This window comes from Panicum virgatum, chromosome 9N (assembly GCF_016808335.1).
Source record: "Panicum virgatum strain AP13 chromosome 9N, P.virgatum_v5, whole genome shotgun sequence".
Taxonomy (NCBI): Eukaryota; Viridiplantae; Streptophyta; class Magnoliopsida; order Poales; family Poaceae; genus Panicum; species Panicum virgatum.
Window position 1 is genome coordinate 8824028 of NC_053153.1, and position 27957 is coordinate 8851984.

Genomic DNA, 27957 nt, shown 5'->3' on the forward strand with positions numbered 1-27957 from the left:
TGATCGACCCTATGGCTGAAGCATAAGGAATCGTACTCATCCTCTTTTGCTCATCAGGTGTCGTGGCACACTGACTCTTGCTTAGAGTAATGCCATGTGACATTGGGAAGAAACCTTTCTTGGAATCTTGCATATTGAACCGATTCAATATCTTGTCAATGTACGTGTCTTGGCTTAATCCAATTAGTCTTTTTGATCTATCTCTATAGATCCTAATACCCAGAATATAAGCCGCCTCTCCTAAATCCTTCATCGAAAAACTCTTTTTCAATGAGGTTTTAACGGCTTCAAGCATTGGAATATCATTTCCGATCAGTAATATGTCATCCACATATAGGACCAGAAACACAAGTGCGCTCCCACTAGCCTTTTTGTAAACACAAGGCTCATCTTCATTCTTGATGAAGCCAAACCCTTTAACTACTTCATCAAAACGAATATTCCAACTCCGAGATGCTTGCTTCAATCCATAGATGGACCTCTGAAGCTTACATATTTTCCCAGCATTTTTAGGATCGACAAAACCTTCAGGCTGTGTCATATACACATCCTCACTTAGATGTCCATTAAGGAAAGCGGTTTTGACATCCATTTGACATATCTCATAGTCATAATATGCGGCAATTGCTAGGAGAATCCGAACAGACTTTAGCATTGCGACGGGCGAAAAGGTTTCCTCATAGTCAACACCTTGAATTTGTCGGAAACCTTTCGCCACCAATCGTGCCTTATAGATGTGAACATTTCCATCCATGTCTAATTTTTTCTTAAAAATCCACTTACAGTCGACAGGTCTTACACTGTCAATCTGATCGATCAAGTTCCAAACTTGATTATCATGCATGGATTTTAACTTGGATTCCATGGCTTCAAGCCATTTGTCGGAGTCGGGTCCCATCATTGCTTCTTTGTAGGTCAAGGGCTCATCATTTTCCATCAATAATACGTGGCGCTCCTCCGTAATAAGGAGGTTGAGCTTGTCAGTAGCGCGACGTGCCCTTATAGACCTTCGTGGGGCTGGTGCCTCAACTACGGGTTGTGCAACATCTTGCACATCCCGTGGATCTTCAGTGGGTGCTGAAACAGTTTCGGGTGTTTCCTGAATTTCTTCAAGTTGCACCTTGCTCCCACTAAATCCTTTTGAGAGAAACTCCTTTTCTAAGAAAACACCATTGCGAGCGACAAACACTTTGCCTTCCGCCTTATTTTAAAAATAATATCCTTTGGTTTCCCTAGGATACCCCACAAAGAAACATTTGTCTGACTTTGGAGTGAGCTTATCTGACATCAAACGTTTGACATAAGCCTCACATCCCCAAACTTTGAGAAAAGATAATCCGGGACGCTTCCCAGTCCATATCTCATATGGTGTCTTCTCAACAGACTTACTTGGAACCCTATTCAGTGTGAACGCAGCAGTTTCAAGAGCGTAACCCCAAAATGACAATGGAAGATCAGCTTGGCTCGTCATGGACCTAACCATGTCCAACAAGGTTCGGTTCCTCCGTTCGGATACCCCATTCCATCGAGGTGTTCCGGGCGGAGTTAGCTGCGGAATAATTCCACATTGCTTCAAATGATCACCAAATTCAAGGCTCAAATATTCTCCTCCACGATCAGATCGCAGAAATTTAATTGTCTTGCCTAATTGATTTTGTACTTCATTCTGAAATTTTTTGAAATTTTCAAACGATTCAGACTTGTGCCTCATTAAGTAGATATAGCCATATCTACTAAAGTCATCAGTGAAAGTAATGAAGTACTGAAAACCACCTCTGGCTATTGAGCTCATTGGTCCACATACATCGGTATGTACAAGTCTCAATAAGTCACTCGCCCTCTCACTATGACCAGTGAAAGACGCTTTGGTCATCTTTCCAAGCAAACAAGACTCATATGTGTCAAATGATTTAAAATCAAATGAGCTTAACAATCCATCTTTATGGAGTTGTTCAATGCGTTTCTCATTTATATGACCTAAGCGACAATGCCAAATAAAAGTGGGATTCAAATCATTTGGTCTAAGCCTCTTAGTATTAAGGTTACAGACAGATTTATCCTCAAGATCAAGAACATATAATCCATTCACCAATGGACAATGAGCATAAAAAATACCATTGCAAAAGATAGAATAACGTTTGTTCTCTATTACAATCTAAAAATCACCAACTTCTTCCAAACATGAAGAAGAAATAATGTTCTTGCTCAAAGCAGGAATGCAATAACAATTATTTAATTCCAAAACTAATCCGGAGGGTAGAGACAAGTGGTAGGTGCCGACCACCAACACCGCAACCTTTGCGCCATTGCCGACACGAACGTCCAACTCGCCTCTTGCAAATCTTCTAGTCTCACTTAGACCCTGCAACGATTTGCAAGTGTGAATCATCGATCCAGTATCAAATACCCATGATTCACTAGAAGATAATGCAATATTTATTTCTATAACATTTATACCTGAAGTGGAAGTCTCACTTCCCTTCTTCTTCTTCTTTTCTTCCAAGTACTTCTTGCAGTTCCTAGACCAATGTCCCTTTTCATGACAGTGGAAGCATTCATCTTCAGAAGTAGGGCCAGATTTGGCCTTAGGTGCTGGCTTTAGCTTAGAGCCCGAGGACTCACCACCGGAACTCTTTTCCTTGCCTTTACCTTTGGGATTAGGAGGAGTCCAACGCTTCCTCTTTTTGTTCCCCTTCTGAATCATCATCACATGATTGGGATTCTTCTTAATGCTCTCCTCTGCTATCTTTAGCATCCCATGCAACTCACTCAATGTTTTATCCAAGCCATTCATCTGAAAGTTCATGATAAAAGGCTCATAGCTCGCCGGGAGCGACTGGAGAATAACATCAGTAGCCAAGTCTTGGTGAAGTTCAGAACCAAGTCTGTCCAAAGTCTCAATGTAACCAATCATTTTGATCACATGAGGACTGACTGGGCTACCTTCTGCCAGATTGCACGCAAACAAGGGCCCTGTTCAGCTGACGGAATTTGGCTGGGCTGGAGTAACCAGCCAGCCAACCAGCTGGTAGCAGCACCCAGCCACCTCTCATCCAACTCCCAGCCAGAAACAGCCAATTCAAATTCAAAATCTGACGCATGCAAACAAAAGACGCCACCAGCAACACCCACTGAAACTTGGCGCCAAAGCAACCACTAGCAACCAAAAGAATTCAAACCAGCAGCCATTCAACGGCTGTACAGACAGTATTTCACAGAAACAACGTTTATTAGCCATAACTGGCCCATATAATCCATACAAATTTCAGTTCCATACAGCATTTCAGTACACACAAATAAGAGTCCATTACGACCCATTCAGTTCCATACAATTTTCAAGTAAATTTGGTCCATTTGCAGTCCATTTGCAGCAAATAACAGTCCCATACAGACTAATTAGAGTCCACTACAATTCGATAACAAATTCCAGTCCTTACAACAAAATCATCCAACAAACCACTACTTTACTGAATGTCAAATTTTAGGCTTATCAAATTAGACATATATGCAACATATACAAAACTCGTTGACTTAATGAAGCCACTAAACAAACTGCACACATCAGTGCACTTTGCAGTTGCACATACACCGGCCGCCCTCGTCCAACGCCTGCGACCACAATCAAGTGTCATACAAACTTGAAAATATATTGCATTTCTATGCATTTGAACTACTATAAGATGGTATCTCTACAGCACCACATGCCATATAACTTGCTTCTGCACATACCTTACAAAATAACCACCATTATCTTCATTTGATCCCTATAAACAGCAGCTGTTAATGTTCAGGATACCCCCAAACAGACCACGACACCAACTCCCTCACGGAGTCTATAGCATCTCCAGCATTCATTCGCACCCATTCTGATGGCTCGTAAGTCAACCCTGGTCCATGATCACGCAGCCACAAGTAATTGTCCAATGCAAAGCAAGAAATTAGCACCCAATTTTGCTTCACCCTCTTGTATAACGGTATCTTATTCAGAATATGCCACCGCTCTTTGAGAATACCAAACCTCCGTTCAATGATATTGCGCAGCTTTGAGTGAATGTAGTTAATTTTTTCACAACAATCCAGTGTGTTTAAGTCCACACCCTTAAAGTCATCAGTATGGTACCTACAATTCCGGAACGGAGTCATGTATCCCTCCTGCTCCTTGTATCCAGAGTCCACCAAGTAATAGCGCCCTACAACAATTCAACCAATTGCAGTATTAGTACCACAACAAATGCTACAATGGCCTACGTACTGCAATGTTCCATCATAAGTTGGCAAAACTAACAAATAACACAAACCTGGAGGTGGATGAGGAAACCTTTTATCCACCTGGCAGTCTTCAAGAACAGCCACATCATGACATGCACCCGCCTTCCCGGAGCCCACATAACACTAGCAACCATGCATGTTCACTATGGCAAGGATGTTCATGGAAGGTTCTTTGTCCCTACCAATGAAGTCAACTTTCAATGCTCGATTCACTTCCACAGGAATGTGAGTGCCATCTATAGCACCTATGCAACCATCAAACCATGGTGCATATTTGGCCAGTTCACTGTGAACTTGTGCATAATTCCTATCCAAAGGAACTATAATACTCTGGGTCCACCTAAACATAATTTCTGCTACAGTGGTTATCTTGCAACTGATTGTTCCTAAAGACCTTTCAAACCTATCTTTGACTTGTCTAACACCAGTTCCGTGTGCACAAGTGACAATGTAAACAGCTAAAGCTTCCTTAGATGTGCACTCTCTTGTTGAAGCCAACCCAACATAACGTAAGCGATCATGCAACGCCAAGAAGGCATCACGAGACATACGCAACATGTCATGACACCTTCCTCGGTCAGCAAGTGTTATTTGCAGCCATTGAGTCCCAGTCAAAACGGGAATGGGAGGAGGGGGGTTTACCACAGGTTCTGGCGCTCTCAGCAGTCTTTGGCACTTGCGCAGCAACAACAATGCCTTTCTCAATTTTTTAATTTGCGGAGAGGCACTCGAATCACTGCTGCATCCCGACTCTTCATTGTTGTCCATCTTAAAACAACGGTTGGAAGAAACTTGCACAGCCTGCCAGATACCTGCACAAGGACATAATGCACATGGAGCTCGGTTAGACTACGAATAATTCATGAAGTTCAGATTACAGACAATTCATGAAGTTCAGATTGCACAAGCTGCTGGATACCAAACAATATCACAAACCAGCATACAAATCAATTACAAACAGTTCGTCGTCCTTAATTTATTACACACACAAGCATCACAGGAAAGGTCTAGAAGTTCTGGGAGTTCATTATTACAGCACACAGTAATTAACAAACGATGACAACTTAGGAAAAACAATGCATGCTGATCACGGATAGGTAAAACAAATCATAAATCCCCAAAGATGGCGCTCCTTCGGATCACTTGGACTTTAGATACATCATTTCCACGGAGTACTTCACGTAGTTCATCCGGCCTTCTTTGCTTTGGAAATTCAGGAAAGAACTACGGTGCATCTTGTCTGTGCAAAGATTTGTGGCTTGGATGTAGTACAGGTCACTCTCGTTGAACCCATCGTCCCTCAGAATTTGGTGGACTCTGGCCATCTCCTCATTTTCGATGTCACGACTTGTTTTATGACGCTTGTAGTCCTTAACGATGATGTCCAGTTCTTGAACTACATCTTCAATGGAGGTACTTTTGGTACACTTCTTCTGGGGGCTGCAGACAGATTGCTCCCTGCTAGATCGTTTGGAGGATCGGCCAATACCACGTGACGACATGGGCTCATCCGGCAAATCGCTGGGAGTATGAATGCTGTCATCACTCCTGCTGTTGCCGGAACCGTGACCACCAGCGGACACCAACTGGCCCCGATCACGTGGTGTGTGACCCAAAATCTAGTAAAGCTGCTCACAGCATGGCGGCCTCCTATACTTCTGACCAGCAATTTGGGAACTCTCCTGCAGATGTGGCAATGTTGTACGTGTTAGTACTCAGTTAGTGGGAACATGCCTAGTATAGGGGAGTGGAAGAGAAGATGGAAGTTAGTACCCCTGTAACAGCCGCGGCCCAAACGGGGTCAACATCAATCTCTCCGGATTCAGGGTCAAGGCCTAGACCAGATTGTTTCAAACCGTCGCGCCACCTGTAGTACTGCCTTTTGAGGTCTGCCCACTTGCTTTGGATCTGTTTCTTATCGAAGTTATGATTGTTGTTCTCCTTGAAGTAGCGATAGATGTTGACCCAGCCTAGACCCGAAGGGCCTCTGTCTGCCCAGTAGCAAAGTTGTTTCTGTTGGGCCACTACTTCAACCAACTGAGCGAGGCTCTTGGCATCCCATTTCATCTGTAGTAATGTGTTATTCGTATCTAGTGTGAACATGGATCAAATTGAAATGGAACACAAGCATATGGTGTAATCGCGAAGCCTAAGCCCTGTTAAGACTCTGTTGTAGGGAATGGGAACTTGCCTTTGCAGAAAGAAGCCGGTGTTCTGACTGGTGGTTGGAATCACTGCCTTCTGGTGGAGAGCATGATGAAGATGACGAAGCTGCCAGTGTGGGCAGCGTCGTGAGGCGGATATGTGCAGCTGGGATGCGGATCCGGCAAGGACGGAGAAGGAGCTGTGCAGATGGGACGCGGATCCAGTGAGCTAACAGTGGAAGCGGTCGAGCAGGGCGGCGTTTCGAGCGACGTCGTCGGCTGTGGCGGCTGCAACTGCAAGAAGAAAGGCGGGGATAAAGGGAAGGTGTACATCCTTGCGGGTGCCGCAATGGCGAAGTGGGATTCGGCGTACCTTCACTCCGGGGAACGGCGGCGAAGGCGGCAGGCGCAGGGAGCGAAGTCGAGGTCCTAGTCACCGGCGACCGCGGCTGCAGGTAGGGCCACGGCGAGTGCGGCTCTCTAGACCGCCACCGCCCGCGGGGGACGCGACGGCGAGGGACCGCAAACCCTAGCTGCTCGGCGCGATGCGGAAAAGATGCGGGAGCGAGGTGGAAGTGGCCGCGCGGCGCGATGGGGAAATATGCGTGACGGAGGCGGAAGTGCTGGCTGGCTCTCCGCCGTTCGGCTGGCTTGCTGGCTGGTTATGGCCTGCCGTTCGGCTGGGCTGAATGGCTGATCAGCCCAGCCCAACCACCTCCAGCCCAGCCATATTCCGCCAGCTGAACAGGCTGAAAGACTTTGAGATATTGAACCTCTCAGTCCTGGCTTGGTTCTGAAACATCCCACGCAGCCCCTCGATCATGGTATGAGCATCCGCATGCTCATACTGCTCCTGCAGATCAGGGGACATGGTGGCGAGCATCAGACAGCTGACATCAAGTGAGTCATTGCAGTACTTCTCATAAGCTCTGCGATCAGCAGCAGTTGCATTGTCAGGGAGATCATCAGGATATGGCTGCTCAAGAACATACTCCTTTTTCTCTTGCCTGAGAACAATTCTCAGGTTGCGGTACCAATCAATAAAGTTTGTTCCATTCAACTTTTCTTTCTCAAGAACAGAACGCAAATTGAAAGCGGAATTGTTACTGGCGGACATGATCTACAACATTAAAGTAAAGTAAGATTTCAGCACTAAGTTTATGTAAAGACTTTCATTAACTGATTTAACAAAAGACAACCTACTATATCAAAGTCATCTTCCCTCTAATGACATATAGTGGTTCAAGATCCATAATCACTAAAATTCTAGTGAGCTTTAGCATCACGGCTAGAAAAGTAGCGATACAGGTAAGTAACAAATTACTAATCACATCTCTATGCGACTCTTGTTTGTTGGGTGGCATCCAATGCCCCGGCCCCAACCCTATGCCTTAAAGCCCAAAACTGTTTTGATAGCTTTGCTGAGTAAACCAATACTATGCTTGTGAATGTCCGACATCCACCCTATACAAAAGTGATAGCTGAGGGTACTCTACTTTGGTAAACCTACCACACAACGATCAAAATTTATAGGTTCAGCTATTGGTAAAAGGCATCAAAACTCAACCTTTTCTGAGGGAAGCTATTCTATCATGATTAAAACATCCACCATATGTAAAAGCATGAAAGAATAGTATGACAGGAAAATAAACATCACAGGCATATAATCATATTATATTGTGAATAGTATGGCCTCTTGCATCACAATGGGCTCCATCGCCATGGCTCCAAGGTGACCTCCATTGCCATCCGTCCTGTCTTGTGGTGATCATCATCGCCATCATGATTGAAGCCTCCATGAAAAGATACTAAGCTACTACATCTAATAGCTAGTGAAATAATTTCATGAGGATTCAAACATCACAAGTCGACACGTAGGTCGTTATACAATAATGGTGCAACCTCAACCCGGCTGTGTTAACTTGCGACACGCAGGCCGCACAAATCATCACATAGATCATCACATGACATTGAGGCCATACCATTCACATCACACCCTGCAAAAACAAGTTAGGCGTACGACGTGTTCTACCAAAGTAGCACTTAGGAAGCCGCTACAGCGAGAAAGCAACGGCGGTCCCGCTGGCCGGTCAGCGGGCGGGGGGTCGAGGGGGGAGCCGCCCCCCGCGGGTCTCACGGAATTACACAGATGGCATCTATGGAATCCCTATGAAAATCTCATCAGAGTGATCGCATCACCTCAAATCCGAGCCATTCATAATGCCTCAATTTTCACTAGGTCAATCACATTGACCGTGCAAACTTTGCACTTGAGGAGACTGCATCTACACATGACCTCGATCTGTTGGTCCAATCTGCTGACTTATGCACACAGTTAGTCCCGATGGTGATTCCAGCCGGTAGGGACATGTCGTATGCATAATAGAGAAAGAACACAAACTAATCTTTTGTCACATGTCGCGCAATCAACTCGCTCCAGTTTTAACCCCTTATGACCAATTGATCTAATCAAACCGTGCAAAAGTAATAGATCCAATCTACTACAACAACATATCACCTATATGCAAATGATCCAGACCAAAAACTACGCAAGATGGCTCTGGTACCACTGAAGGGAATCGGGTAGGCTACGCTAGCATCACTATCGCATATACCCAAGATACTTGCGAGTAGAAGATCATAGATCGTTACCACTAGACGCGCAGCGCAGCGGAAGAAGTCGCGCGTCGATGTAGAGGAAGTAGTCGATCACGTCCCACGAACCGAGCTCCTCTTACTTGATCCCAGCAGCCGATCAGCGCAGCAGTCGCAGCAGCGCCTCCACGGAGTCCACACGTACGGGGGTGAAACGCCGGGCGTCGGTGTGCTAGCACCGCACGCACGGCATGGGCGGCGGCCGAGAGAGAGAGGGAGGGACGGCGGCTAGGAGGTGGCGCAGCTCTCAGGTCGTCGCCCCCCTAGCCCCTCCCTCGTATATATAGGGCGTACTAATGGGCTTCTATCTCATAGGCCCATTAGTAACCCTAATCCCTCTTGGATCAATATCATCTTGGGCATTTAAACCGTATTGTGATGATGGGCTCTTGGGCATATCACCAACATCACCATCGTCGCCTGTCTCGCCATGCTCGTCTCGCTCATGACCACCGTCTACATCACCGTAGCGCCCACGTCACGGTGGCCCGCCTATGTCGTCATCGCCATTGGCATGAGCACTCCGGCTGTCGTCGTCCTCATTCTGGGCAAGGAAGTGATTTTCGTGCCGCTGTAACTCTCTGCTAGCTTTCGGGAAGGCCAGGGGCAAAGCTAGAAATTTTCGGTACCGGGATCGACGTGTAGTAATTTTAATTTTCTACGGGGTCATTTGGTATAAACAACAGTGATTTAAAGGGAATTTGCCGGTGGTCGTGGGGATCGGGGTCATTTGGTATAAACAACAGTGATTTAAAGGGAATTTGCCGGTGGTCGTGGGGATCGGCGGACCCCAACGGTTGGCTGCAGCTCTGCCTCTGGGGAAGGCAATGAGGCCAGGCAGCTCATATATGTGCTGGCTTGGCCTCATTGTCTAACCCGGATGAGGTTTGGTTACACTTCTTTCCACAATGTTTGGCGAGAGTGATCGAATCTGATTGTAATCCTGTTATTTTTTATATAATATGTTGAATCATTATTGATCTTCTAGTAAGGATCTCCCCAAGAATTACTAATTACTAAATTTTTTGGTATTCTCCTTCTATCAGTGAATATGTCGGTGCTGCTAAAACATTCATATGAAGCGTGTTTATCACAGATTTTTTTTGATACATAAAATCTAGCATTCCTTTTTGTAACTTGAGCTATCCAAGATAATTTATTTATTATTGTGAAAAAGAAGTATTTTCCATGATTATGTTGCGGAGTTGTGGGAGATTCCTAAGCATACGGCTCAACCACAATTTTTTTGGAAGCAGCATTTTGAATCATATCCGCACATTTCATGGGACATCCTAATCCACGTGATTCTAACCAAGGAAACAACAAATTTTAATTTTCTTTTGCTAGAACTTTAGCCTCCAGGACTTTCTTTTCTAACAATTTTTATCGATAGTATTTTTTTCACCCAATTTCCCATGCCAACATTTCAGCAGTATATAATTTTCAGAAGATCTTTTTTGAGAGACTTTTCAGGATAACCTATTCAAACATCAAACATGTTTTCTGTGCAAATTCCTACTTCTTCAAAATAATTTTTTCAAAGAAGATTCTTGGAAAGTTCTTCAAACAAGTTTTCTAGAAAAAAAACTAATTTTAATAAGCTTTCTCGAAGCTTCTTATAAGAAAGTTTCTTGAGAGCTTATTATAGATAAATAATATATAATTATTTGCATATTGAACCATTTCTAATCTTTTAATAATATGTAGTTTTTCATGAAATATTGTATTATGTAAATTAAGATACTTAAACCATTGGATTGCTTGTGTTTTGGAATTTCTATCTTTGTTATGCCTTAGGGCTCAAATATCCTAAGAGATATGCCAGCAAATTAAACAATGGGCTCGCAATAAAATTGAAATATTTCAAGTAAAAAATAAAATACTTAAAGGAAAAACTAAGGTACTTTTTCGCAGTTAGAGTTCATTGAGAGAGATCAAATTTTAATATGGATTACAGAGTCATCCTGCCAATCTGCCCTATAAAATAATGGATTTCTTCACTTCTATATTGATAATGTGAGAATTCGTGAAAGTTTACTATTGAATCCCCATCCTTGTTGAAGCAAATTCATTTTCTAGAATTGTAGTAACATGGGATTATGGGAGTCTACTCATGCTTGGAATGTAGTCATCACGTACAATCTGATTTTTTATTGATTGTATTAGACACGGAGTCTCGACACAATTCTACTCCAAGAACATAATCTCTTTGGAATATTTAGATCCAAATATTAATTGATCGTATTAGGCATGAGGTTAGTATAGTCATGCTTTGACGGCAACCTTTATTTATTTCTAGAAATTTTGTTCCAAACTATCGCGAACACAAATCTATGTTTCACATTTTCCTTAATCCATAGTTTCTTAGGTATCTTTGTGAGGAAACAGTTGGGGGCAACTTTTATTTGACATGGACTATCTTCTTTAGAATTCACATTTATACATCATATATTATAAATAGTTGTCCTATTCTCTTGATGGCTATGTGCATATGCCTATTCTCTTGAAGATTTAACAAACGAGGGAGAGCCCGTGCTAGTTGATCAATTTTGGTTACTACCTATATGTCCCAATGTTTTCACGAAATTCTAATCTTTATGGGAGCACGATTTGGTGGACTAGCGAACCAAATTGCTAACGATGGTTAAGTACATTACTTTAATTTGATGCTGATCTGTTTGTTTATTGAGGAGGGGATATCCTATACTAATAAGCTTGGTCGATCTGCGCTCAACAAGTCATCAGCAGATCGATGTCGAAAGGGAAGCAGAGCTGGAAGCCTAGAACTGGAATTTATACCAAGTTTGGTTCAGCAGGTTACTAGTACGCGTTATATGCTACAAAACTAACAAAAGCGCTCCAGCAGCACTACAGGTTGGTGCAAAGTCCGAAGGGCAAGCGAGGCACCCGGTTACCATTATAACAAACGGGCTGGGACCATCGTCAGTTCGTCACCGGCGATTATATTATTGGTGCACACACCTTGTCACTAGTCACGCAAATTATATTCTCATGCCCAGCAGCTCAGCCCCTTCATCCCTGTGTTTTCCTGTCTTTTGTCTTTTGCTTAGGCGAGAGTGAAAGAGGGACGCATGGTCGGCATGGATCCTGAGCTGTACAAGGCCGCGACGCATGGTTAAGTGGAGATCCTGAAGCAGCTGCCCTAGGACACAGGCAGAACCGACATCCTGAGCTCCACGACGCCCCAGCGCAACACGGCGCTCCACCCGTAAACGTTCTGCTCAACCTAGCGGTTCGTACCCACACTTTATTTCTGTCGTCCGATGCACTTCGCGAATCTTAGCGCATCGTTGATGGGCCATAGTGGTTACTGTAACTGCATGACGTTAGTATGTTAACTCTGATTTATCAAGTAACCCTTTTCACACCTGTTGTTCCGATACTTCCTTGCACGGACATGGGGAGACTTATTTAATTCGTTCTCGGAGGCGGTGCTGGGTCCCATGTGCTTCAATTCAATAGTTAGGGTTTACGGTTCAGGATTTTGAGTTTACGTTTTACTGTATAGGATTTACGGTTTAGTATTTAGAGTTTAGTGTTTGGGATTTAAAATTTACGGTTTAGGGTTTAGTGTTCAATGTTTGGTATTTAGGGTCTACGGTTTATGGTTTGGGATTTATGGTTTAGGATTTAGGGTTACTTTCTAGGATTTATGGTTTAGTGTTTAGTTTTTAGGGTTTAGGGTTTACTCCGTAGGAGTTTAGAGTTTACAATTTAGGGTTTAGTGTATGTGTTTGCAATTTAGAACTTAGGGTATGGGATTTAGGTCTATAGTTTAGTATTTAGGGTTTAGAGTTTAGCGTTTAGGGTTTACGGTTTAGGGTCTAGTGTCTGTGTTTGGAATTTAGGATTTAGAGTTTGGGGTTTACGATCTATGGTTTATTATTTAGGATTTAGGTTTAGAGTTTAGGGTTTACGGTTTAGTATCTGTGTTCGGAATTTAAGATTTAGGGTTTGGGGTTTACGGTCTACGGTTTAGTATTTAGGGTTTAGAGTTTAGTGTTTAGGGTTTAGGGGTTTATGGTTTAGGGTTTCGTGTCTGTGTTTGGAATTTAGGATTTAGGGTTTGAGGTTTACGGTCTACGGTTTAGTATTTAGGGTTTAGAGTTTAGTGTTTAGGGTTTAGGGGTTTACGGTTTAGGGTGTCGTGTCTTTGTTTGGAATTTAGGATTTAGGGTTTGGGGTTTACAGTCTACGGTTTAGTATTTAGGGTTTAGAGTTTAGTGTTTAGGGTTTAGTGTCAGAGTTTAGAGTATACGGGTTTAGTGTCTAGGATTTATGGTTTATGGGATTTAAGATTTATGGTTTAGAGATTAGAATTTGAGGTTTAGTGTTTACTCCCTCCATTCAGTTTTGATAGATATATTTCCATATGACACAATGACCAAGGGCACCACAAGTGTGCTTATCAATCTAATAAATGCCACAGACTTTTTTGTTGGTCATCCAATGTTTTAACTAGGAACTCCTTGTAACTAGTGTTATTTATTGCCAATACCCATGCTAATAGTAAATATAGCTATCATTTTTGAACATTTAAGTTTTTGAAATATAGCTATCAAAAGTGAATAGAGGGAGTACGGTTTAATGTTTAGGGTTAATGTTTCATGACGTAGAGTTCGGAGTTTGGGGTTTATTGCATACACGGACAGCAAAACAGGACCACTTCACTATGTGATGGGCCCACAAGGGTTCCCGACCTATCGGATAGCCTGGTTCCCGTGGTACCCGTACCGCCTTTGACTATGGCACTCGTTCAGCGCCATTACCACCGTGATCAACAGAACGGCGACTATATTTGTCTCACGAATCTTAAAGGTTCCTCGATTTCCCAACCGTCGATTTCCTATGGATACGTGCCAATAGGTACAGTAAATCCGCATCGCCACTCCACCTCGCCGCCCAGCACGGCCACACCGAATTCGCCCACGGGGTCCTCCAGGAGAAGAGCGGCCTGCTCGTCGCCCGGAACGACGACGGCGACACCCCGCTGCACCTGGCGGCCAAGGAGGACAAGACGAAGGTGGCGGAGCTGCTGGTGGGCCTCGCCAAGGCCTGGCGCAAGGACCCCAACGGCAACGCCGCGGAGGAGACGCCGCCACCCGAGAGCCCCCTGGCCATGACCAACCGCGCGGGCAACACCCCGCTGCACGAGGCGTTGAGGCAGGGCAGCAGCGCCATGGCGCTGCTGCTGCTGAGCGCCGACCCGGACCGAGGCCACGACCTCAACGGGCAGGAAGAGTCGCCGCTGCATATGGCCGCGCGCGAGGGCCTCAAGGACGTCGTCCGCAAGATTCTCGAGTCCCCATGGGTGGAAGAGGAGAGCACAGGCCCTCCGTGTCCGTCAGAGGCACGGCCAGCACCAAGCCGTGCTCGGCCGGCACATCCGTAAGCACAGCACGCTGCCCTGCATCTCTATTCCCTCGTGCATAACAATAAAAAAAACGTGCACTTCATCACAAATATCGTCGCACTTCAAATAAATCACAGGGACCGTAGAGAGCCTTCTGGATAAGCGGCCGGAGCTGATCGACCTGACCGACTCCGACGGCAACACCGCCCTGCACTACGCGGCGCACAAGGACCGCCAGCGGGCGGTGGAGATGCTGCTCAGGAACGGGAGCGATCTGGCCTACAGGCGCAACAACCAGAAGCAGACCCCGCTGCACGTCGCGGCGCGCTACGGTTCCGCCGCCGCCATCAAGGCGCTGCTCCGGCAATGCCCCGACGCCGCCGAGATGACCGACGCCGCCGGCCACAACGCCTTCCACGCCGCCGTTGCCGGCGGCAAGACGAACGCGCTCCGGTGCCTGCTCCACCTCGTCCGCCCGGCGGGGTTGCTCAACCGCGCAGACAACAACGGCAACACGCCTCTGCACCTCGCCGCCGACAAGGGCCACGTCCAGTCCGCGCTGCTGCTGCTCAAGGACAGACGCGTCGACCCCTGCGTCCGGAGCAGCAGCGATCACACGGCGCGCAGCCTCCTCGAGGTCAGGTCGGCCCAAGCCCGCACAACGCGCAGCCAGGTCGAGATCAGATCGACTGACGACGGCGCCGGTGGCCGCAATAAGCCGCACACGCAGCTCGAGATCAGGTCGGGCGACGGCGAGATGGACGCCTACGAGATGTACCTATGGAAGGAGCTCAAGCGCCACGAGTCCAAGAGGTGCCGCAACCAGCAGCTGCCGCCCGTCGGCTTCACCCTTGACCGCAGGACCAGCCACAAGTACTTCGAGCGCAGCGTCGAGACCTACATCCTCGTGGCACCCTCATCGCCACCGTCACCTACCTTCGCCGCCACCTTCACCATGCCCGGCGGCTACGACCAGACCAAGGGCATCGCGCTGCACGGCCACAACGCCGCCTTCAAGATCTTCGTCATCTCAAACACCGTCGCCATGTGCAGCGCTATCATCGTCGTCTTCTGCTTCATCTGGGCCAGGAAGAACCCCGTCAAGTACATGGTGGACCAGCTCTTGTGGGGCCACAGGCTCACCATCGTCGCCTATCTCGCCATGCTCGTCTCGCTCATGACCACCGTCTACATCACCGTAGCGCCCACGTCACAGTGGCCCGCCTATGTCGTCATCGCCATTGCCATGAGCACTCCGACTGTCGTCGTCCTCATTCTGGGCAAGGTAGTGTTTTTCGTGCCGCTGTAACTCCGTGCCAGCTTTCGGGAAGGCAATGAGGCAGCTATGTATGTGCTGGCAGCTGGCTTGGCCTCATTGTCTAACCCGAATGAGGTTTGTTACACTCCTTTCCGCAATGTTTGGCGAGAGTGATCGAGAATTTGATTGTAATCCTGTTATTTCTGAGTAACGAAGCTCTCGGTTTGTCTCAAAAAAAAAGAAAAAAAAGAAACTCTGTGCCAGCTGCGCGTTCGAATAATCTGTAGAAACATGTTAGATATTGTTTTCTTTTTGAAAGGCGTTAAACTAAATGTTAATCTTGAATCCTGATGCGATGAACCACGTCAAGACGTGCCAATTTTCAATTGAAATATACTAGCCCCAAACAAAGATGTGTAACTCATGTACCATGATCAGATTCGTAAGCTGGATTAAAATCTGAACATGTGGCCGGGTCAACATCAATCTACAGACATCCTTAGAGCATCTCCAAGAGTCTTTTTAAATTTCACTCTCTAAATCATCATTTGGAGAGTCATTTACATAAAAATTATTTTCTATTCATTGTCACTCTCCAATAGTTTTTTTATATCTTGTTTGCACTCTAGAGAGTCATTTTCGCTATCTATCTTTGGCTAGCGAGAAATCTGCAATAGATGATGGTTATATTTGGATAACCACTTAGAGAAGCTCTTTGAGAGTTTTTTTTATCAAAATTTATATTCCTAACAATTGGGATGGATATAGAGGGTCTCTTGAAGTTGCTCTTAGGACAAACCCAGCTACATCTGAGTGTTTGAAGTTGCTCTTAGGACAAACCCAGCTACATCTGAGTGTTTTACCGAGTCAATTGTTTGACTGCACGAATTTCTATTTCTATATATGAAAGTTCAGGCACAACTCGCAAACTTAGGCTATCCACGTATACCCAATTCTTTTGCATCGTTAGATCTTAATTCTATGCATGGCATCGGAACCCCTTTATCTTCTGCCTTCTTTTTTCTTCCGTTCAGACCACCGAGCGAGTTGGGTCGCCGTTCACACCATGACAACCATGACTCTCGGTGTTACGCAGCTTCCGCGAAATTCCCACCCACCGCTACCTCGGCCACGGAGCCCAAAGCATCTTGAACCTTGATCCTGTTTGGTTTCCTAGAATTCTAGGAAATCAACACTTTAACTGTTAATTATTGTATTAAATAAAAATAGTTTACAAAACTAACTCCAGAATCTCTACGCTAGGAACTCTAAAGAATTTAATGAGGTCTTTAACCGCGTGATTAGAGAATAGTTACTGTAGCATCACTGTAGTCAATCATCGATTAATTATCATCATTAGATTCGTCGCGAAAAGTTACACCCATCTATGAAAAAAAATTACAGATAGATTTTATTTAGTACTCCATGCGTGTAAGCTTTTTTTTCGAAAATCGTGTTCTAAAAATGCTAGAACGGAACCAAACACAGCCCTTCTCGTCTTCTCTCTACCCCTCCTCACCTTATTTTCAATCCACGTGCAGAGCACAAGCGCGTCCCAGCAGGCCAGCACACCACCACCTCCTCGCCCGATCCGACCACCTCGTCTCGGCAGCCATCTCCAGCCGCAACACCTGGAGGTAGGGAGCCGCACGGTGCCAACCCGGCCGTGAACTCCAGCAACCACGCGCCGCCCAAGCTGGTTTCCTTGTCTCGTCAACAGAGGCCGATGGTGTGCCATCACGCATCATCTTCGAGTCGTTTGATTGAACAAGAAGCCAACATACAGGCCGTGTGCGCGGCCGGGTGTTACGGCGCCATATCTAAGTGTCTTACTGTTCATCTTCTACCTCCGTCTGGTGTGAGAAAGAGAGCGAGCTGTAGGCTAGACTCCAACAATTGGTATCAAGAGCCGGTGTATGTACTACAGCGGCTCGATCAACCCACCTCAAGCACCGCCATTGAAGAAGCGTGTGATCCCGCGCAGGGGATCGACGGAGATGAAGATGGCGGGCGACGGCGACAAGACTCCTCCAGGCTCTCTTGACAAGCAGCTCGGCAGCAAGGGCGGCGATGGCGCCGGTGGTAGCGGCAAGGGGGAGGTGCTGCGCGTCGTCCGGGAGATCAGCGGGGTGGCGAATTGGCCAATGCTGACCAAGACCAACTACATGCAGTGGTCGTTGGTCATGAAGGTGAAGATGCAGGCCCGCCATATGTGGGAGGCGATTGACCCCGGCGGCGTGTCGTTTCCGGAGGACCGGATGGCACTCGATGCCATCACGAGCGTCGTGCCGCCAGAGATGGTCGCATCGCTGGCGGCGAAGGCGTCGGCGCTGGAGGCGTGGAACGCGGTGAGGGACCGGCGCATCAGCAACGACCAGGTGCAGAAGACGGAGGCCCAGCGTCTTCATCGGCAATTTGAGAACATCCGCTTCAACGACGGCGAGGGCGTGGATGACTTCACGCTCAGGCTCCAGAACATCATCGCAACACTGGAGACGGTGGGGGAGGCGATCCCGCCGCGGAGGGTGGTGGAGAAGCTCCTCCGAGTCGTCCCCAAGTCGCTCCGGCAGGTGGCCGTCGCGATTCAGGTGACGGCGGATCTCGCCACACTGACGTTGGAGGACGCCAGCGGGCAGCTGCGCGCGGCACAAGAAGCTGAGGCCGAGGATGACGGTCTGCCACCTCCGGGCGCCGACGGCAAACTCTACCTCACCATGGAGCAGTGGGACGCGCGCCGGCGGGAACGTCGTGAGAAGGAGCGTGCGCGCGGCGGCGGCGCGCGTGACAAGAAGGGAGGCCGCAGTGGCAGCCGTGAAGATGACAGCGACGACAACTACGACGGGGCGAGCAGCGTTCGTTCCGGTGCAAGCGGGCGTCGTCGGAGCTCTGGCAAGGGGAGATGCTTCAACTGTGGCGTTCGCGGCCACTTCTTGAGGGAGTGCCCCATGGTAAGGAAGGAAGAGGCATTGTACGCCAACGCCGATGTCGACGACGAGCCGGTGCTCCTGTAGGGCGGGACGACGGCGGTGTCGTGGTTTAGGGGGAGATTGTTAGGAATAAACCACGCAATGGTGTTCATGGCCGTGCGTGTGTGTCGTGTTCACTGGCGCACGAGTTTGTGCTTGTGTCTGCGTCCAGTGTTGAGTCCAGGATGTTGGTATGGCCACGTCCTGTTTAGGTTGTTAGGATCTGGGTCGCGTGCGTGCGTGCGTTCTTGTTTGAGTTAGTTAGCTTGTGTTTAGGGAGAGTCCGTGTCAAGCTAGGACGGCGGTGTGGCCACGTTCTAGGTATCGTAGTAGGCTCGGCCGGATGGTACGCGTGTACGTGCTCGTGTTCGCGTCCAGAGACGAGTCCAGCATGACGTGCGGCGCGTGCTGGTGGTTGAGGAGAAGTTGCAGCCGCATGGATGGTCAAGCCGTTGGACGTGGCTGCTGTCAGAACGGAAGACCGGCTCTCACGCAAGAGTCTGTTGCTCAGATCGTGGAGAAGGCAGGGTCGCCAGGGAGGGCGCGTACGCGTACGTGCGCGTCGAGTTCGCTGCAGTGAGCTGCGTGGGCGCTGTGTCGCCAGAGGGGCTATAAAGCGCCATGTAATCCGTGTATGTAACTTGAGTCGAGTCGTTTGATTGAACAAGAAGCCAACATACAGGCCGTGTGCGCGGCCGAGGCGTTTGGCGCCATATCTGAGTGTCTTACTGTTCATCTTCTACCTCCGTCTGGCGTGAGAAAGAGAGCGAGCTGTAGGCTAGATTTCTACAAGCTCGAGGAGCTGGTGTGGCTCCCAGGCGACCGCGACGCGCAGTCGAGTGCGCGGTGGAAGCGCGCTGTGGAGGCGAGGCTGGACACGTCAGTCCCACAGGAGTCCGCGGTGGCCGCTGGTGCCTGCGCGGCACGCAACCTTTCCCTCCACGTCCCTGGCGCCGCCCGCCTCCGCTTCCCGCCATGTCAGATCCTGTCGCCGCCGAGGGGAGCAGTCGCGGACCTGGAGCGACGAGCTCCGTCACCGCCATCATCGGTTCCCCAAATCCACCTCCTCCACTACTGCTTCGACCCCAGTGCAGGGGCGGAGACAAGGGGGGCGGGCAGTGGCCTGGCCCCCCTAATTCCGTAATATCATTATAGCACTATTATCAAAGTTGGAATTTACTTTAGTGGCAGTCTGCAGCAAGACTTTTGGCCCCTACAATCACTGCTTGGCCCCCCAACGATCCAATCCTGGCTCCGCCCCTGCCCCAGTGGTCATCGGCTGTCGCTGCACATGGCTCCAGGCCAAGACTCGAGGCACGCAGCTACGCATTTGATGGCCGAGGCACTCACATCTGAGGATTGAAGGCACGTACCAGCCGAGTAGTGAGCAGCCACGTCCATGCCTGGCGATGCGAAAATGTAAGGTGAGCTCGCCTCTTCTCATTATGACCCTTAAGTAAGTAGTGAATGACAGACCAATGCTCACCGTGATCCTACAGATGCATCATTCTCTGGTGCCTCTTGCACTCATGATTCGAGTGCCTACTGCATACACCATGGCGTCCGCTTGCAAAGTGTTCGACATAATGCTCATGAAGAAACTTAAGCAGCAACATGAAGATAGTGGTTGTCTGATCTGCCCCTATTGCTAGATCTAACCACATCAAGAACATGGTCCTCTGTCAGGTCAGAATTTTTCCTCTACCTTCACTGGTTGGTTTGATCTGTATGTACACCCTATCATGTGTTTACAAAATTAGCATTCCTCACAATCCAGTTTCTTGTTTGCTTATCTAGAGCATTTTCTTTGCTTTGTGATATGATGAATAGCCATGCTTATCAAATTTAGTAAAGAGAATTTCTTTTTAGAATGAAAATCCAAGTATCTTGTTGAGTTTCACCCTTGTGTTTGTTATGTGGCTTCTGGAGGAAGACATTTTTTTCATTGATTAGATTATTTTGTTTGATGTTCTTGCAACTCATGCTCGCTATCTTCCACTGATGCAATAGGATCTCCTGAATCTTGGCAATATATTATGGTAGATTGGTAGCGCAAGAAGACAAACAGTGGCTGCACAAGATGGAGGAGAACACCTGGTAAAACCAATGCAGGCAAGTAGTTACTATCTATACACATAGAGTAGTTACTACCAATCTACCATAATATGTGCAGCCCAACCAAGTAACGTTATCTTAGTTAGGACCCTTCACCCTTGTAAAATCAATGCAGGCAAGTAGTTACTATCTATACACATAGAGTTGCCTAGACAACCGATTTTCATCAGAACATTTAAACCTTATTGAGTTTCCTTATTTCATTTGGGGCCTCTTTTTCTTTCTTCGTTCTTTTCTTTCTGGCTTCCAACATTCCTTCCAGAGAAGGAGGTTTCGATCAGCCATTGACTACTAAGCTTATTGTGCAGGGGGCAACCAAATCCAGCATTGCAGGTATCTAAAATATTGAATCCATCAGTATACACACAATTGGTATCCATAACATAATAAATTCTTGGTGATCATTGTAGTTCCATATTTGCATATCAAATTGAGTGCCCACTTATATGCAAAGCAATTAATTAATTAACTTATATGAAGAAGATAACTTGATTCAAGCTACAAGTTTGCATCTTGGTAAGTTTTTTCTTTTCTCTGCTATTCTTTACTTAAACCATCACACATGTCAGTAGTATTATTTACTCACGGTTACTACTTCTTTCGGCAAAACATCCATATGGTATAGACTATTAAATATGGATTCGATTTGCCCCAACTTATACTCATGCTTGACCAGGTTGCATGTTATACAGCACCCGTTGACATCTGCAATTTGAGTTTGCCTAAAAAATAAATATACCCAAACGTATATAGTATATACATCTAGATCTTATAATATTACTTATTCAGATATTTACAACTTCCTATGAATGTCCACGATAGCTGGCAACCTAACAATTTCTCTCCAATTAATAAATTCTTATATACTATCTGCGATTGAGTATGCCTAATGTTAATTTTACTTAAATAGTATGTATGTCAACACCTTATATTATTATCTATTCAAATACTAACAACTTCCTATGAATAATCAGAATGATTACCAGGCTAATAATTTCTTCCTGATATTTGTTTTTCTCCTCTTATTTATTTCTTCTTTTTTTCTTCAATTCTCTTTGATATGTTTTTTGGTTCAATTAATGATCAAGAACTTTCTTTAATTACATCTTCTCTCCACAATAGCCAATAGGACTGCTCAGTATGAACAACATGCCAGTAGCTTGGCACAATATTGCACCTACCCTGAATAAACGTTGGTACGATCCACCTCCATCGACTCATTTACTCTATTCGGCTGGCTGTGGCTGGTGACTGATGCTGATTTGCTGTGAGAGAAAAGTACTGTTGGCTGGCTGGTTGGCTGGTGCTAATTTGATGTGAGAGAAAAGCACTGTTGATGGTTGCCAGCAGAAGAGTGATTATGTTTCAACTAATTCTTAGATATTTTGAATTAACTCATTCGCATGTACTTGAATAATATACTCCTGATATCCGTTTCGCTACTAATAACACATTTTGTTTCAATGACAAATCTTGCAGGGATCCTAATTTCAATGTACATTCCTAACTCTATCAGGGTCCAAAACTCTCTTCTATTACAGCTTCTATTGCCAATTGCAATATTTTTTAATAAACATTATGCAAGTAACTTGGCGCAACATTGCATTTGTTCTGGAAAACCTTTGGTCCCCAATCGCAAAGTGCTATTCATGGCAAGAATGTCCCATAATAGCTGAATCTCAGTAGAGCTTGACTATGTTGTTGCAGGGGACATAATTTCCAGGTACAATTCTGGCTCAGCAGCTGTCAAGTCATTAAACGGAAAGGTTTAAATTTTCTAAATCTTGCGTGGTTAGTTATAATACTAACAGTTTTCAGTTAAAAAAATCCTGCATGACATCCACGCTTATATTGGGAAGAAGCCACTCCTCTCCGACCACCACAAATTAGATTCTGTTAAATTTCAAACTAGCTTAGACTAAGTAGTTTATAGTTACTACCTCCTTGGCAAAATGTTCAATGTTTCGTTGTAAAATAACCAAATCTCCCTTCGTTAACCACAAATCTAGCATGATGTTTTTTATGTTCTCCCACAAATAATATGAATGTGCTAACGTTACAAGTTCTAGCATTAATATGCAAATTTATTATCACTTACAATGCTAATATATATTTAACTAGATTTCCTATTTCACAAAATTCTAAATAACAAAATTGATATAAAGCAAATATGAGCGCGCGCAATATACTAGTATTCGAACAGACTCAATCTCACTCTTTTCTCTGCTGAGTTCCTGCATATACATCACCCGCACCTCAAGTATAAATTTCTCAGTGAAAAATTATCCATTGATTATTCTGTACAGATGCATCATATCGATTGAACCCAGTTCACATTGAATTTGAAGTCTTAGGACTCAAACTCTTCTCTGGAATGCTCTTTTCCCATACTAAGTGTGAAAAACATTGTTGAAGCATAAGTGAATTTATAATTTTTATTTTTGGACCATTTGCATCACTGCCCTTGTTTTCACCTCGAACTGCATGTTTGTTCTCTTTTTTTTTAGACTTTCCATGTTTGTCCTCCTTTTTTTAAAATCCGAACTATCAATCTACTCCTATCTGCGAAGCTAACAGTGCTAAGATAAGGGTGAAAAGACATATATACCCTTGGCATGGATAACCGTATAATCAACATGAAGCAGTGGCGAAGTTACATGTAGTTACCGGGGTCGTCGGACCCAACGAAATCTACAAATTTCTATGCATAATACTGTTGTATATGTATTTGACCCTGTCGTTTCAGTGATGCCGACCCCGGTGGCAAGCTCGGCTGGCTTCGCCCCTTACATGAAGTAGCACATTCAAAATTATTTACAAAATATAGAAGCAAGTAGCAACATATATTTCAAGTAAATGGAAGAATCCTTCATGCGACAATAGCCCATGCTGCGGAGTGAAGCTAATTACATCAGCGACGAACACTCATTCAGCTAACCATTTTCTCTGGCTCGCTGCATCTTCCACACCGCCGTAGCAGTAGGAATTGCAATGTTCGTCAGGCAAGAGCATTTCAGTTTCGAAAATACTCTCCCTTTCCTTCCGGACATTTCACCTGGCCGTCGCAGGCGGCAGGCTCCGCTTCCTCTTTGATGACATCCCGGCGACTCGGCGAGCCACTCCCGCAGTCCCGCGCGGTAGCGAGATTCGGGGGCGCACCAGTCGCTCACGACGCGAGTCGCGGCCGCGCCCTGCCCGCGAGGCAAGAGTAGGGTTGGTAACAGTAGGGTTGGTAATAGGCTATGGCCCTAGTGGCTTCTTCATAGCCCAATAAATTTTTTAAATTTTTTAGTTTAAAATTATATAAAATTAGAGTCCGACCTTTTTAGAGTCCGATCTTTAGATTTTCTAGTTCAAAATGTTGAGTCCTTTACCACCCCTAGCCAAAGAAAGAGCCCATTCCCTGCGCGTCCGCCGCCTGCAAGGCCTCACGCGGCAAACGGCAGCCGCGGACCTCCCCCTCCGCCCGCAACGCGAGCCGCAGCCACGCACTGCTCGTGAGACGAGCGACAGCCGAGGCCCGGCGCCGCGCGCGGCTGGAGCCATGGCCACGCGCCGCCCATCCCCGCCGTCTGCTGCTCCACCGTCCGCCAGCCGCCGCTAAGACTGTCTCCATGGGTCTCCTCTAAAACCCACCCCTAAAAAGAATATTCTCCTTCCTCTAAACAGATTCCGCACTCCATATCAAAATTCTCTCCAGCAATGCACCCCATACCACACCCCCTATACCCCCACCATCCAATATTATATTTATTTTTTTCTTAACACTCCGCAACCAACACGCCGGCAGCGAAGGATACGGCCGGCGCGAAAGATGGCCATTGACCTTCGTCAGCATCGGGCAGGATACCGGCCAGTCGTACGCCCCCCAGGAATAGCATTTCTCTGTCCTCGCCCCATATTTGTCGGACCCTTTCCAGTTTGCCGCTGGAGCACATCCCGGGTGCTCCCACCCCCTAAAACGGATACCGGGCCGTGTGCAGTTCCCCGCTGGAGAGAGTCTAACCACCACCGGTGAGAGAGAGGATTTGCTAGGAGATGGGTCACGGGATGCCTGGATGGGGCACGATGCTTTGGATCGGATAAGGCAAGAGCAAAAACGTCATTTCCTACCATTTTATTTCTTCAAATTTTTGTGCTACCGAGTTTATTCACGAGGTTGAGAAGTAGGGGTAGACCGACTATTCGGATTTAAAATAAGGGCAAACAAGCAAAAATTTTAAAAAAAGAGGTAAACGTGCAGTTGAACTCTAGAATGAGGGCACTTATGCAATTTGTCCTTTATATTTTAAAATTGAATTGGTCAGGACGCGCAATTTAATGGTAGAAAGGACGTCGAGTTCAAATCTTAGTGGATACGGTTGAATGAAACAATTATACATGCCTCATATTTTTGGGAAATTTAAAAGGAAAAAAATCCACTTTTGGCCCCTCAACTATTGTGTTCGGCCAACTTTAACTCCCAACTACAAAACAGAGTACAATTAACACCCTAACTTCTAATACCGGGCAACTTTGACACCTGCGCTCGGTTTAGCTGGTTTTGGGCTGATGTGGAGCGGGTTTGACCCGCCACGCTGGCAAACAACGCTAGGTCGGACGCTAGGTTTGACCCGCCAAGCTCGAGCATCTCTTTCTCTCTTTCTCTCCCTCCGCCGCCGCTGTCCACCCCCGTTGCCTGCCGTCCCCTGCCGCCGGAGTGGCCCTCTCCTGCATCTTGAGCATGTCGCCGGTCAACGCCCGTGCCGCTCGCCCGCCGCCGGTGTACAACAGCGCCGCCGACCGCCGGTCCACACCTTCTCGAGCTCCGCCGCCGGCCGCGTCGCCCCACTGCTGGAGCTCCGCCCGCCAGCCGCCTCGCCCCGCGTCTCGAGCTCGGCGGCGGCGACGCACGCGCCCTGCCATACGGGCTCGCCAAGCTCACGGTGGCGGCGGCGGCCTGCCATACGAGCTGCAACGAGGCGGAGGTCCGGGTTGGGGAAGAGAAGCGTGTCGTAGAGCCAGTGGCAGGCGGGGTCGTCGGCGCCGCCGCTCGAGCGGAGCGCGGCGTAGGCGGGCGGGTGAGTAGAGGAGCACCTGCGGCATGAGCCGACGGTGGTGTCGTCGTCCGACTCCGCGAGCGAGCAGATCCGGCGGCTCCTGCTCCTCCATGCGCGAACTTGGCGCTCCGCCATGACGGCGCGGGCAGCGGCGGGATCTCGGCGGCCTGCATGCGAGCTCGGCGTAGCCGCCACCGCTCGCTGTGCTCGCCCCCACCCGTGGGGCCCTCGAAGCATCCGGCTCTCTGAGCGCTTGAGCATCTCCCGTAGCCAAGGCTTGCTTCCACGAGACCACAAATCACTCGCGCCTGGCTGCTCCTCCGCTGCAATGTGTCGGCCTTCCCGTCGCTGCCAACCCTGCTGGCCTGCGCGCGGTGCCTTCCCACGCCGCCGCACACTGCAGCAGGCTCCGCCCTCATCTGCTCTTCGCGCGAGCAGCTGCTGGCCACGCCGCACGCCGCCGCAGCTGCTGTTCCCCGCGCCGACGCCGCTCGCCGCGCTCCGCGTGCTCGCCGATCGCCCCTGGCCCGCGCGCTGTCGATTCGGAGAAGGCGCGCACCGGCGCCATCGATTCGCGGCGCCGACGATTCTGAGAAGGCTCGCACTCACCGCTTGCCGCGCTCCGCATGCTCGCGGCTCACCCCAGACCCGCACGCCGCCCACCTGCGCCGATGCCGCGGCACGGAGGCGGTCGGCGAAGGCCGCTGCGAGCGCCGCGGTGGAGATGCCGAAGGCGAGGAGCGCGCGGAGGGGGTGGTGCTGCGGACGGCGGTGGAGGAGAGGCGCCTGGTGCGGAAGAACTCAGGTGCCGGCGGGGGCCACGGCGGAGCACGCGCTGGCTGCGCTGGATCTCAGGGAGTGCAGCGGCGGAGCTGGTGTGCGTACTGCGAGCCAGAGGGCGGCAGGCTCAGGGGAGAGAGGGTGTGGGGTGGGGCTTACATGACAGGATTGCCACGTCATAGTCAAAGTAGTCAAAACCACCGCCACGTCAGCTCGATACCACCCAAATCCGTCTCAGGGTATAAATTGATGGATAAAGTCCATTTTTGGCCATCCAACTCTTGCCTCGGTTTGGTTTTGGCCATTAAACTTCAAAACCGAGTATCTTTGACCACTCAACTATAAAAACCGTTCATTTTTTACCATCGGGCTGTTTTGGTGGCCGGTTTCGCTGACGTGGACGCCACGTGGCAGTGGGGCCCACTTGTCAGCGTTACCTCCCTCTCTCTCTCTTCTCTCTATCTCCCTCTTTCTCTCTCCTGAGCGGCGTGCGGCTACGGCTTCTGGTCGAGGAAGTGGCCGCGCGTTCGGCGCCGAGGACCCCCGCACGCCGCCGTCCCGCGCGCTCGCCGCCGGCCGCGTCCTCGGCCGCCGTGTTGTGCCAGTCGAGGAGGGCGACCAGGGGAGCTGCCGCCTGTAGAGGAGGGAGCAAAGGGCCGCCGCCGTGGAGGGAGGGAGAGGCCGCCGCGTCGAATCGAGGGAGGGAGGGCGGCCCCGCGTCTCCACTCGCCATGCCCGCGCCTCCGTTCCGCGCCGTGAATCCGAGTTCGAGGAGGGAGGCGCGGTGGAGGAGCTCCCTGCTCGATACGGCGCGGAGGGAGAAGAGCGCTCGGCGCAGGAGATGGGGGTGGAGGGGAGAGGGAGGCACGGCGAGATAGGGGAGGGAAGAGGGGCCCCGCTCCGCCACGAGCTCGCCCGCCCTTGCGGCGCGGAGCTCGCCGGCTCGGTGCTCGGACCACGCTGGAGCCGCCGTCCCTCCTCGCGTCGTGGGTCGCCACCGCCGCCGACGGGATCCCCTGAAATAGGAGAGAGAAAGAGGGAGATATGGAGAGGAGAGAGAGGGAGGTAACGCTGACAGGTGGGGCCCACTGCCATGTGGCATCCACGTCAGCGAAACCGCCCTGTAAAACCGCCGGATGGCCAAATGTGAACGGTTTTAATAGTTGAGTAGTCGAAGATACCCGATTTTGGAGTTCAATGCCCAAAACCAAACCGAGGCAAGAGTTGGATGGCCAAAAATGGACTTTATCCTAAATTGATATGGTTTTGAAAGTTCGGGTGTCCATTGTGTCCGGTTTCGTAGTTGGGTGTCAAAGTTGGACAAACCCAATAGTTGAAGGGCCAAAAGTGAACTTTT

General features: G+C 48.2%; 2 long non-coding RNA genes and 1 pseudogene across 4 annotated transcripts; 2 read left to right on the plus strand and 1 right to left on the minus strand.

The window, feature by feature from the left end:
- Positions 1-3287: 3287 nt before the first annotated feature.
- Positions 3288-6336, minus strand: LOC120692519. 2 transcript variants are annotated; one of them, XR_005682658.1, is made up of 3 exons: positions 6043-6336; positions 4912-5951; positions 3288-3609 (listed from the first exon to the last, which is right to left on the minus strand). It is a non-coding gene; the product is annotated as an uncharacterized LOC120692519 (long non-coding RNA). The 2 variants fall into 2 exon arrangements; XR_005682657.1 differs by lacking the exon at positions 3288-3609 and adding an exon at positions 3968-4190 and having other exon boundaries at positions 4299-5951.
- Positions 6337-9498: 3162 nt separating this feature from the next.
- On the plus strand, positions 9499-15751 carry LOC120688674 (annotated as a pseudogene).
- A 4148-nt stretch (positions 15752-19899) lies between these two features.
- LOC120687822 lies at positions 19900-20779 on the plus strand. 2 transcript variants are annotated; one of them, XR_005680846.1, is made up of 3 exons: positions 19900-20090; positions 20166-20352; positions 20677-20779. It is a non-coding gene; the product is annotated as an uncharacterized LOC120687822 (long non-coding RNA). The 2 variants fall into 2 exon arrangements; XR_005680847.1 differs by having other exon boundaries at positions 19900-20085.
- Positions 20780-27957: the final 7178 nt, after the last annotated feature.